Genomic DNA, 13,130 nt, shown 5'->3' with positions numbered 1-13,130 from the left:
TAATTAGCTTCTACACTGCATGCACTCTGTCCTTTGAATTATGCCTGCGCTCTTTACTGTTTATAAACGTTCTGTAAAAGAAGCGCTGCCCTAACATATTCTATTCCTGCTCCCCGTCAGAACCGTTTTCTCCGTTTAATCCACTGAAATTCTTCTCTAAAAGGAATTCCTCTTGAGCGATTTATCTAACGATTTGTGTGTTGGTCTTAGAAAACGCTTCTGCCATTCCTCTGTACTGTGCAGACCTATTCTTATGAACGAACACTCCTCTCTCTCAGCGAAATCGCTGTAAATCGCAATAAATGATCCCTTGTCAATCATGAAATCCCAGTAACTGTGCTCCTCCTTGTGGGTTCTGACAGAGATTCCCAAAATCCAGTATCTGTTTCATTGCGCATATGTCCGTTTCAGGATTAATGCTTTGCTTGTAGTTGGACTGTTCATTTGGAATAGGTTGTGAGTGTAATGGGACATAGTGGCTACGGAGATCTCCATGGGCGAACCAAGGATGGAAGAATTAACGAACATCAGTGTCAGCTCTTCGAAAATGGAGGTTGGTGACTCGTTTTCCTTCATCAACAGGGACAAGCTTTAGCTGGTGCAAAGACCACTAAAGTTATTCAAGCTCTGGCTCACACCTCATTTATCATCAGCACTGTGTATAAGTTCATTTATTGAATTTCTCATTTTAATGAAGACGTTGGAATGAAGCAAGTAGTGGCGCCCCCTTTTTTGTTCGTGGCCTCGGAGGGTTTCTTTGCGCGAAGATCACAGGTCAGAATAGCCATTTGGTGAAGGAAATCTGTGGTTTTTCGTTGGTGATATCAGACGACTTTCCTTGCTAGTTTTCTTCGGCCCTAGCTGCTTTCGCCCCTTGTCCATGCCTCCCATATTTTATGGAGTTAGTATTGTGACTTTCTCTGGTGGACGACTTTCCTTGCTGATCTTATTTTGCAGGTGGTTCGGTATATGAGTCGACAAAGGGTCCTCCTCGTCGTCTATTTTTCTGCGGTTTGATTGTCTCGTTGTTGTGCCTGGACTTGGCAGGGATCCATTTCTTTTGGAGTGCGTGGCAGAAATTATACAACTTGGCAGGCAAACGTTTCAGACCGACATAGGTGAAAGCATCTTAACAACGGTTAGATTCTTTCTCATCAAATTTGATGTTGTAAGATTCTTCCAGAACAGGATGCACAATCAACTCGGGGCTGTAGCTCTTAATAACTGTTGCTGCATCTTGTGTACAGAAAACATGAGATAAATCTGCACCTATCTTCAAGGCTGATATAGCTGCAAAATACGGTGCCCCGGTGTACTCACGGCAACCACCAATAACAGCTATCTTTCCTGCCTGACCCTTGTGACGACCTGGATCAAGTGGCGGAGTTACTGCGTTTATTATTTGATAGGCATCAGCCTGTGAAAGGTTCTCCATGAGAGATTTCGAGTCAGATGCTTTTCCCTGAATACTCGCGGGCGTTTGTTGAACGCACCTAATTATTAGTCGTTGCCTTCTAGGTAAAGTGCTCGAATAGAGTACACAATGCAGAATCTGGTAACGCGTGCAACGAGGAGTTATGGTGTAATTAATCAGTTTTCTGAGAAGTGCAGAGTTGTGTGGGACGTGTGCTCTTTCATTTGACGTTCCCACTGCCCTTGTAACTCCTTACGCTGTCATCGCTACTTTGGCATCTGTCCATATTCCATGCCATATGCTGCCATAAGCTCCATATCCTCCATACGCTTTGATAATCAGCCTCCACAACCCCATTGTTTGCAATGTTGTCTCTTCCATCCAATGGAAAGGTAATGTAGCACCGGAAGTGTGTAGAACAAAGTGAATATACGACAATTCAGGTGTAAATTGTGTGGAGTTCGCCCCGGTCGAAGACAGCACAGAGGAGTTTCCTGCAGTCGAAGGATGTGCTGTGGATGCAGAGGGTGATTGAGTTCAGGTGGAAGATGTGCACACAATATATGCATGCTGAAGCTACACCGCTCATCCTGGCAGACATAATATAAATCTCCGGAAAGCTCTGTTGCACAGACGTCGCATATAGGATCCCGTAAACGTTGTTGGTGGCCTGGTTCACTGTTTGAGTTTCTTACTTATGACGCAGCTACAGTAGGCTTGGGAGGTGAAGTTTTGTTTTGTCTTGGAACACCGTCCAGTAAAACAGAAAAGGGGAGCGGGCATTTACCATCCGAAGGAAGCGAAAAGCAGCCTTCAGACTCGCCAAAGGACAGCAAATGTATGTGCATAATTCTATAGCCTGATGGCATTCAAAAGGAAAACAATAACCTTTTATGTCGCGATTCTCCATATTTGATTTCGTTCACTGTGACCAGAGGTGACCTGTCATATCTAATTTATATGTCGAATGTCGGCTCCAGCAAGTGATTTTTTCCGGCGACAAAAGGCACATGCATTTCGAGGGTTAAGTTCGAATTCTTCTCTGTTTTTGATGAAGCCACCTCAGCTTCAAAGTGGGATATGAGGGTCGATTACTTAGCCGTTCAAGTTCCCATAAGGTTTCGAGGGTTTTTCATTTGCGACTTTGCCTTTTTCGTCCAGCATTCTGGGCATTGCTCGGTTTACATAAATGCGCATGTCCATTGCAGAAACACACTTTAGTATCAAATCAAATCAATCAACTGTATTCTTATGCGATTCAGTCTTTGCAAAATGTTCTCATAGATTTTGAAGTCTTGCTTTGTGGAGCACCCTTTGTTTGATTTTGGAATTGCATTCAATAATATAAATCGTTGGAAAATGGTTGGTGGAGTGTTGGAACTACTAAGCAATTTGATACATTCTATTGTCGACAATACAATCATGATTGATAAAGTCATTCTCAGAAATATTCAAACCTGTTTGCAAAATGCAAAAGAACAAATTGATTTTTTGCAGCTTGAATCACAGCTATAGCAAGAAGAGCTACATCAAAATAGACACCATTCTGAACCTGTTTTTGTTCACAACATTGAGACAACCACCCATCAGCAGCGTGTTAATAATGGTACAGTTCACTCAAATAAAGCAGCAGTTGTATATGCAGATGCAGAAACTCATTCTGCACTTCCCAAGCCCATCATCAGACCTTGGGAACAACTTGTCCACAACAAGCACAGAACTGGTCTTGGATATGACAAGGACTTGTCCTTTCATATTTCAGACTACTCAAAGCCCATTCAGTTTCAGAGTGCTGGATTCATTGATGATAGTTCACCTGCTTCTCATGACAGTTCAGCTTCAGCTGTTCCAGAATCTGCCCCTCTTCCACAACAACAACAACAACATATTGTGAAATGCCAACACTGTGACCGAGTTGGCCATCTGAAAGATCACTGTTTTGATCTTCATCCATGTAAGCACTGTCATAAAACCAGCCATTCTTCACACAGATGCTTCAGAAACAAACGTCCTGCAAGAACAAAGATTCATCTTGGATGGATCGCTTCTTGGCAATGGGCATCAACAGCTAAGAAGATATTCCAAACACATGTCAGAACTTGTTCCAGAATATTGAACAGTCTTGCAGTTGAGTTTTCTCCATCATCTCACCTTGTATCTGACAGGGGGGGAAATGATGGTCATCTACAAGCTTCAAAGCCACATCAAGCGAGCCTGAGCGACAACCTACCACACCAGTTTCAGAGTTGATGCCAGAGACAAAGAGTTCCAAAGTTGTTGGTCATCCTTAAACCATCACAGATTGAGAACACTTCCTCTAGCAGAAGACACCAGCTTCTTGCCAGCTTTGGAAGAGTTCCAGGAATTGCATTAAGCATTCCAGAGTTGTTGGTTATCCTTAAACCATCACAGGTTGAGACTTCCCTTTTCAGGTTGAAGTTTTACCTTTTATGCGGGGTGAGACCTCCCTTTTATGGTTGAAGGTTTCCCTCTTTAAAAAAATAGGATCACTTCCTCTAGCAGAAAACTTCAGTTTCTTGCCAGTATTGGAAGAGTTCCAGGAACTGCACTAAGCGTTCCAGTGTTGGTGGTCATCCTTAAACCACCACCCTTTTTACCAACATTTCATAGAGCACATTCAGCCTAGTGCTGCCATGCATTTTTGCACATTTTGTATTACAGCTCTCTTCTTGGACTCATACATAACCCTTCGGATTAAGGGGGGGAATGTTGGACACCTAATCCTAAAGGGTTAGTGTGGAAGCCGAAAAGACTAAGCAGTCCAAGAGACCTTGGGATCTGAAACCCAAGAGTCACATAATGTACTATAAATGTAAATCATTTGTCAATAAAAATTGTATTGCATGTTTTATCTTTCACTTTGTTTTACTGTCCATGTGTGTTTAACAATACTACACTTGAAATATGGTGATTTGATAGATCTGAGCTAAAATTGTCAAGATCTCACATAAAACAAACAATTGGATGAGGAATCAGAGTCTGCTAATTCAATCCATCATTTATCCCCTAACAGGAGCCACAAGATACCTTAGAGAAGAAAACAAAACTTTGGACTCGTCACTCGACAGATAGCCTTCAATCTAGATCTCTTAAATTTGTTGATATTAGGAAATAGGTCCAAAAACCTACCGCCCATTCTATAGAATATTGTTGCAGAGGACAAATGTAACATGCATCGCCATCAAAACACACACTATAGAGAACCACAACTCGATGGAATTATTAGAGAGGAAATATCCTTCAAGCCAATCAGTGTAAAACTCTAAGCTTAACCACACCTCCTCTACGATCTCGTCATTATAATCTGTAGGTTTGAATTAGAGCTCGACTACATAGGTAGAGGACTGAAACATTATGTTAACTCTAGCCATATCTCTCCTAATTCAAAAATATTCTTGCATTCAAAGGATTGTTTCTTAGAGTGTCCTAATTCACAAATTATTGTACAAATCTTCTAACAATGATTAATTCATAATTAATAAAAACATTAATGACTGATTTGCAACAATAAACCTTCAATGCAAAGTTACTGCAATACAAATGATTATATTTGCAACACATAAAATTCAATGTTCTAGTAATGGCAATATCATAATTACAACAAATTATTAAATAGAAGAATTGTTGAAATTAAAAGTAATATAAAGAGATACTAAAACTACTCTATAAAGTATAGACAATACCTACCTAAGGAGAGAGTCTTGCCTCCTTAATTGAGGCACTAGTTTATACAACTAATAAGGCACTAAATGATCAACAAGCCATCCCTTGGAAAGGAATGAAATGGATCTTTTACTATAAGAAATTAACTACAACAGGTAGGTCAATACAAATGTTGGGTTGCTAGCTTGCTGCTAGCTACATAGATCAAGAAGAGCAAGAGTTTCATCCCTAATTTTGCCAAGGAATTAAATGGATGTAACAACCATGGGTTAAAAGTTCATGTGATAAAGGTTAATAAAGGAAAAAAATATCAAGGTCATGGGACACGTATTCCAAGCTGAGTGTTGGGCAAAGCACTATAATTGGCATCACTTTCGGTTTATTAATGGCTAAGATAATTGGCAAAGGAATTTGCAAAGGCAAAGAGGCATTAATTGGCATTTATATATGAGAAAAAAATAGGAGAAAAGGAAGGTGAAGAGACACATGTTTCAATGAGAGGTAAATTAGAAGAAAAATTAAGAAAAATGAAGAAAATAGAGACATTAATAATAAAAATTCTTCAGAGAACCAATTCACAACTTTTTCTAGTTTTCCTTTGGAATTAGATTCAGGGGGAGAGAGAAGGAAAAAGGAAGTAAAAAGGAAAATAAAGGAAGGAAAAGGGAAAGAAAAGGAAGGAAAAAGGAAAGCAAAGGACAAGCAAGGAAAGAAAGGAGAAGGTTGGATCAATAGCTTCAACAAGAAGATTTTGTAGGTAACAATTTGTATGCGTGATTTCATAACTAAGATGTGAATGCATGTTTCATGCATTTATGTACTTGGTTCATTTATTTTCATTTGCATGTGTTTTTCCCAGTTTGACAATGGTTTTAGCCTTGCCTTTCCATTTCCTAGATAGCCATAGTGTGATGGGATTCATTTCTTGCTTGAGACATGGATTGTTTGAAGCTCTTAGAATCAGGTGAGGTGGTCTCAGGAAAATTCTATTGATTTGGGGGTGGAGATAGTTTTCTTCTAGAATCCCTCAGGAGGTGCATGGAGACACACAAATTTCAAGGTATCACAAAGAAATGAAGAGGCATCCAAGCTTGTTTTGGTTTTGTGATCTCTTGAACAGTTTTAGCAAGACCACGACAGTTTGAGGGTCGATGTGATGTAACCTCTGGATTACCTTGGCTGATTATATCTTGGCTTATCCCATCAGATCCCAATCCATTCCTGGAATACAACACGGGGGTGATTGGCTAAAATAAATATTTGGTTCAACTCAATTATGGCCAGGTGGTACATGGAAGTCCCTCACTTGGTTGGATTTGGCAAATTTGAATAAGAATTATTTTCCTATTGTGATTTATGAGCATTTTTCTTTGTTATAATGTTGATTTCATGGTTTTTCTGTCATGGTTAATATTATGGTTATATGTTGGTTATAAGCAATATTTATGATGTGCTCTAGTGATGGCTCTTATTATGCTTTGATAAGCTAACGAATGGTTAACGAATGCATTGGCTAACAAGTGTGGTTGCAACTATGTGAGATGGAATTATATAATTTCAGTGATTTTAAGCTAAAGTATATATATTTACACTAAGATATTCATTCATGACCTATAACTCACATGGTTACCATATGTTTGGCAAAATGTCTAGTATGTTCTAACCAGTCTAGGTAAAGTTATAGCTCCAAGTTTGGATGATTAGAATTTTCGTTATGATAATTATGATTTTATAATGTTATAGGAAGTTATACGAAGTGGTATGGAGGCTATCCTAGAAAAGTAGCTCAGATCTTGGGAACACAAGAAAAAAATTAGATATCTAGGGTCATACCTACATGGACCAAGGCTTGTGAGCATGGTTGGATGGCCATAACCACATGCAGGTAGTGTCAAGGGCGTGGCTATAGGTCTAGGTCTGAGAAGGAAGTTCTAGCTTAGGGATTTCTCACATGGGGTGGTTTTTTAGCCTCTTAGTGATATGTGGTTCTTAACGTAGGTTAGTAAGTCTAAGTTATAGGCCCCACTTCCTTAACTACAAGTAGGATGTTGGGTCATGTCATAGTGCCAAGTTGCTTGAAATTTTCCTGGAGGGCTTGTAAAAGTGGGTAAATGTGGGGTGGTACATTACATGGTGGTATCAGAGCTCCCATGTTCTAACACTTGGAATGGATGGGTTGGATGTGATTGTTATGCATGCATTGTGGTGGCCATGATTGTCATGAATCTATTTGGTGTTACAATGCATGAATTCAATAGGTTGATATATTGGTTTCATTATATATATATCTATATCTATATCTATATATATATATATATATATATATATATATATATATATATATATATATATATATATATATATATCTATATATATATATATATATATATATAGATATATATATATGTATCTATGCATATCAAGCTAATCTGGATTGATTGCGAAAACGAGATAGCCTCCCCTAGACTTCACTAAGGTATATTGGTTGTGTTATATTTTGTTTATCTAACATGGTATGCTTGCAAGAATAAGAAGATTAGAGATGACAAGCAGAGTGGTGGATTATAGTCTAGGTGACTCTCCTTATAGATCAGCTAAGAAGCATGGGGAAGAGTATTCTGCTCATATAGCAGATACCTTGATAAGTCTAAAGGAAGAAATCAGAAGTTGCAAAGAAGATAATGACAAGATAATTCACTCAGAGGAAAGGTTTTCCAGGGCTTTGGAAAAGCAAGCCAAGGTCAATGCAGTCATCCTGCAAAGCTTATCATATTTGCAGAGATAGGGACAACCATGAATCTGTTATGGATAAGACGAAAGGAAAAATGGGGCATATGGTAGTAGTTCTCATGGAGGGAATATGTCAGACAGGGATGACATGATCAATGGTGGTAGATGGATGGATGCACTTGATGAGAGAGGTAGTGGTTATGGGTCTCATTCTTATTCTGGTTTAGATTGGTATCATGGTCATCATTGCTATCATCATTACAAGAGGAGTGAGATGTGGTACTTTCCATATGAGTTCAAGAAATCCAAACCTCCTATATTTGATGGAGAGATGAAGAAACTGGAAGATGCAGAAGCATGGTTTCTTGAGATGAAGAAGATCTTTAAGAAGCATGATTAAACAAAGAACATGAAAGCTAAGATAGCTATTTTCAATATCAAGGGAAAGAAAAATATTTGGTGGGATGATGGGAAGCATGTCAGAGGCATTAAGACAAAGGATTTGAGTTGGCATGAGTTTAGAATACTCTTCAGGAAGAAGTACTTGTTAGAGAGATAGTACAATGGAAATGCCAAGAACATCTATGACCTTAAGATGGGATCTATAGTAGATGAGGTGTACATGATGATTTTTTTGGAGTTGTTGAGGCATGTGCCTTATCTTAAAGATGAGAGGATGAAGCTTCAAATATCCATCATTGCAATTCCATTAATATTCGAGGATCGGATTGAGTATGATGAGCTCCAATAATTGGAGGAATTCATTGGGAAGTTGAAGAACTTTTATGAGCAATTGAAGTGCAAGGTTGAGCCTAAGTGTGGCTAGAAAGGAAAGGAAAAGACCAAAAGAAAAAGACATCTGAAGTAGGAAGGAACTTAGGATGTAGGTTAGAAAGAAAATGTGGCTTCTTATAAGAATTTCATTACATGAAAAGTCTTGGTTGGTGTAGTTGTCTATAGGTACCAAGAAAAGAGTTCATGTAATGAAAAAAGTTTGTATACGCAGTAAAATAATTAGAAGACCTGGTAAATGTAAATATTCATTATAGGACCAATATATTATATAAGATATTTATAGAGGATATGAGATGATCATATGTTACAAATGAGGACTCGCTTATATACCCACGAAGGTGTCCCTTTATGAATGGTCATATCATTAGTGACATATCTCTTCATTAACTAATCATTAATTAATCATTATTTATGATGTGTTATTAGTATTTATATTTACATTATTTATATCTATATTTTATTCATAATATTTCCTTACCCTTTAGAGAAGCTTTCTCCTTAAAGTTTACGCTGAAAATGTTTGATCTCTTTTTCTGTTTCAAATGTCTTGTCATCTCGGAACTGTAATATTTGTTTCTTCGGCTTGTGGAAATTTCATCTTTGATGATACAAAATGATATCAATTTTTTAGTGTGGTACAAAATTGTCACACAGTGAAACTGTCTAACCATCCAAAATTAATTTTCAGCAGAATGTTACTAGATGCTTCATTTGAATTTTTATTAGAAGACTGAATTTCGATCACATTAGTAATCTTTGGAATGGAAATTTTTTTGTTTGTTTGTTTTGTTTTTGTGTTTTTTCCCCTAAGTGATGCTGATAGGTAGATTGAATGATTTGTTTTCTCTTATGATTCAGATGTTGATAATGAGTTCTTTTGGTTTAACTTTCATTTCTCAAGTATGTGGTAATTTTCTAATTTACTTCAGATACTGCAGTTTTTGAGTTGGGTACATAATATTCACTTTGAATTTCCATCATTTGAACTAGAATAACTGAGTGTGTTTTTCTTAAACTAGATTGTCTTCTCCTTGAATAGTGATATTCACTAGATCATTATTTGTTCCTTTTTTTTAATTTAGATGGTTATATCTAATGACTTCAATTCATCTTTCATAGTGAGTTCTTCTAATTTATTTTCCAATTATTCCTTATCATTTTTAAGTTTCTTAACTTGAGTGAGTAATTTCTCACTATGGTCCTTAAATCAAGTAATTTCTTTATTTTTGTCAGCAGTGATTTTGTGAAATTCCCTTTGCATATTTTTTATCACTTTTTTACTTTCTTGAAGAGTTACATTTGAGATATCTTGTATGTCTTCTGGCATCACTGAATTTGGCTTCAAAGTAACAGCTTGTAGTGTTATTTATTTATTTTTGTCGGATTATGTCAAAAACTTCTTTTTCATGTTTAGGATAAAGGACCCTAGTGATTTCACCCAAGGCGAACCCAAAATTATATCACTATTATCACAAAATAAAGTTTTAATTGTGAATTGCAAGGCAAAAAGTGTAGCCTCCAATGCATAGTTGTAGATTGCTTATGTGATATTGTTTATTATTCATCGAATCCATTATTTCAATTATGTTTGATTTAGAAATCACTAATTGGTTAGTACATTCATTGGTAACGTAATTATTTTCTTGAGTAGGATCGATAGAAATTTAGTGTCATTTCCTGTAACTCATCATTTGATTTTAAATAATTTATTCACACACATTCTAAAAATTTTAGGAAATCTTCCATCACTCATGTTCATTTTTTCTTCCTTCATCATTTTTGAATTAGATTCAATTTTTTTATGCTCAATGATTGACTCCATTCTTCCTTCTAAACTTAGTATTGAATCCTTAAATAATTTGGTTCACATTTTTTTTAATAGGTTTATGTATTCATTTCTCGGAAAAAAACCATTTTTTTAATGATAATTTATGCTTGACAAACATATTTAAATTTTCTAAATAATCCTTTTTAATACCTTTCCTTACGTAAAATGGAACCTTTCCACTTTATAATTCAAAAGGCCCTTTCTTTATTACTTTAGTAATTTAATGATTATAATAATTGTTCTTTCCTATAATTACTTTCTTCTTTATAATATATCGTTTCATTTTTATATTTGTATTCACCCTTTGAAATGGCTTATGAATGATCACAACCTTTCATAACAACGATTCACTATGCAATCACCCCTTGAATGTTGGTAAAATGTACAACAATGGTTAGGGTTGTATGAAGATTGATGAACAAGGGACGACTAACAAAACTTTGAATCTCTGGATCGAAAAATCTTTAATACTGATAACCACACAACGCATATACATAAAGGAGAAAAAAATTGGATCGCATGAAATAGATGAAGGTGCAGAGAGACGGTGTTTGTTGGTGATGGCTACAACGCGAAAATTGGAACTGTGCAGAAGTGCTTCAACTGACTGTAATTCAGTGACTGCATAGGGGTTGTGTACGGGATAGAAATGTGTAGCCGGGCGGTGACTCTGATGGAGATTGCCCATCAGATTGCAGATTGGCAGCATATCGAAAGATGGAGTCACCCACTAGACGATGGAAAGTGGTTGAGGACAATTTTCTATCGATCAATGACGACAATTCTCATTTACCCTACGATCAAACCATGTTGTGTCCACAGTGGCCGGTCAGTTGGGTCGGCCAATTGTTTTAATTTTTGACATTTTGATTTTTTTTAAATAATTTACTTTATTATTATTTTTTATCTTTCTTTTTTTAATTTGAGTTTTTTTCAATATATATATATATATATATATTTTTAATATACATATTTGACTCTTTTTTCACTAAAATTTTTTTTTTTTTTAAATATTTTTTTTAATAGATATTTTTCCTTTTACTTTTTCACCTTTTTCCAACTTTTTTTTATAATTTTTTTTTATTTTTTTAACCTTTTTCCTTATAATTTCTTTTTCCAATTTTTTTAAGTCTTTTTTTTTTAAATAATTCTATGGAGAAAGGCTTGATGGAAAATGAAGAACCTTCATAAAGTTAGGTAGTGAAACAATTTGAATTACAAGAGAAATCAAGTTGACGAAAATTTGATGGTCAAAGTTCAGATCAGGCTCGCTTTTTACAGCGATTGAGCGGCCAGAGAACCGAAGAACTCTGATACCAATGTAGCGAATAAAGTTCGTATACATAGTAAAATACTCAAAAGATCTGTTAAATGTAAATTTCAATTATATGACCAATTTCTTATATAAGAAATGTATAGAAGATATGAGATGATGAGATGTTACAAATGAGGACTTGCTTATATACCTAGGCAGGTGTCCCTTTATCAACAACGATGTCCTTAGGGACATACCTATTCATTAACTAATCGCAAATTAATCATTATTCATGATGTCTTATTATTATTTATATTTACATTACTTATATCTATATTTTATTCATGAAAGTTCATCATTGGGTGAGAACTTATGCATTTTTGTTAAATGGTATGCCTACATTAACACATATAAATGTGCTTCATTTAGGTTCGTACAATATGCTTCTGGGTATGGATTGGTTGGACCTTCATAGGACTAAGGTAGATTTCTATGAGAATGTTATTAAGTGTTTGAATGATGATGGAGAGAATGAATATTGCAGGGTAAGAAGAATCCCACATCAGTCAGAATGGTTACAACTATGCATGCAAAGTGCAGTTGTAAGAAACAGTGTGTACCGTTTGTAGTTCATGTTTCCAGTGACAAGGGCAAGGAAGTTGAGGATGTTGATGTTTCGTGGAGTAATCCAGTTTTGCAGCAATTTTAGGATGTATTTCCCACAGATATTTTAGAGTTACCACCTCACAGGGAAGTGGACTTTTCTATTGAATTGGTACCAAGAGCAACAATAACATCAAAGGCACCTTACACAATGAGTACTCCAAAATTGGTGGAATTGAAGTTGCAACTTAATAAAATGTTTGATAAAGGAATAGTTAGGCCAAGTGTGTTGCCTTGGGGTACACTAGTTTTGTTTGTGAAGAAAAAGGATGGTACTCTCAAGTTGTGTATTGACTACATACAGTTAAACAAGGTGACGATCAAGGACAAGTATCTTTGCTATGGAGTGATGACTTGTTTGACCATTTGAAGGGAGCAACAATTTTCTCAAATATTGACTTAAGCTTAGGATATCGTTGGGTACACATCAAAGAAGATGATATCTACAAGTCTGCATTCAATACTAGGTATGGACATTATAATTTTGTAATGGTTTCATTTGGTCTTACTAATTCTCTCATTAATTTCATGTGTTTAATGAATAGTGTGTTGCATCCTTATGTTGACAAGTTTGTGATAGTATTCACTGATGACATATTTATATATTCTAAGAATGAGTAAGAGCATGTAGAGCACCTAGTAGTAGTGTTAGTATTGTTGAGAAACATCAATTATATGTTATGCTTAGTAAGAGAATGTTCTTCCAGACAAAATTTCATTACTTGGGGCATGCTATTTCCAAGGAAGGTGTAGCAATGGAA

General features: G+C 36.1%; 1 pseudogene; it reads right to left on the bottom strand.

The window, feature by feature from the left end:
- Window positions 1–1,129: 1,129 nt before the first annotated feature.
- Window positions 1,130–1,771, bottom strand: LOC149178270 (ATP-dependent (S)-NAD(P)H-hydrate dehydratase pseudogene; annotated as a pseudogene).
- Between the last annotated feature and the right edge of the window lie 11,359 nt (window positions 1,772–13,130).

This window comes from Pinus tabuliformis, chromosome 4_1 (assembly GCF_031772625.1).
Source record: "Pinus tabuliformis cultivar Carrire ecotype Pingquan chromosome 4_1, CPIR1, whole genome shotgun sequence".
Taxonomy (NCBI): Eukaryota; Viridiplantae; Streptophyta; class Pinopsida; order Pinales; family Pinaceae; genus Pinus; species Pinus tabuliformis.
This window is presented reverse-complemented; position numbering and strand designations above follow the sequence as displayed.